The sequence below is a fragment of the Triticum aestivum genome, chromosome 6A, assembly GCF_018294505.1.
Source record: "Triticum aestivum cultivar Chinese Spring chromosome 6A, IWGSC CS RefSeq v2.1, whole genome shotgun sequence".
NCBI classification, from domain to species: Eukaryota; Viridiplantae; Streptophyta; class Magnoliopsida; order Poales; family Poaceae; genus Triticum; species Triticum aestivum.
In genome coordinates, this window is record NC_057809.1 from 554,975,215 (window position 1) to 554,975,646 (window position 432).

Consider the following 432-nt stretch of genomic DNA (forward strand, 5'->3'; position numbering starts at 1 on the left):
CTGTGAAAAATATTCACGAATTAAAAAACTGTTGAGAAAATGTTTTTAAATACAAAATGTTAATGATTTTGTCGCCATGGAGTAGCATGACCACACTAGACGTACTGGATGTTAGTACAGTAGATGAAAATGGGCTCCTCCAAAACAAATAATGTTTACAATCGTTGAATGGTTCCTTTGAGTCTTCCCGGTTGCATATGTCGAACATATGTCATGAACTCTTGACGCAAATTTCCATGTATGGACTAATAATCTGTACTTATCAGCTGACGCCTGACGCCTTGCATTAACCTGGTCCATGTCTTTCTTTTTTCTCGTTGCATATTTTATCAATCTTTCTGTGCAACCTATGGTAGCAAATGATGTGAAATATTATATTGGACACTGAATCTTTGATATTTTTACAAAACTCCGCTTATTATCTCATCTGCA

The 432-nt window shown here is 35.4% G+C and overlaps 1 non-coding gene across 1 annotated transcript; it reads left to right on the forward strand.

Annotated features, from left to right (window-relative positions):
• The first annotated feature begins 351 nt into the window (after positions 1 to 351).
• LOC123132793 (small nucleolar RNA R16) lies at positions 352 to 432 on the forward strand. The gene has a single exon (XR_006465057.1). It is a non-coding gene; the product is annotated as a small nucleolar RNA R16 (small nucleolar RNA).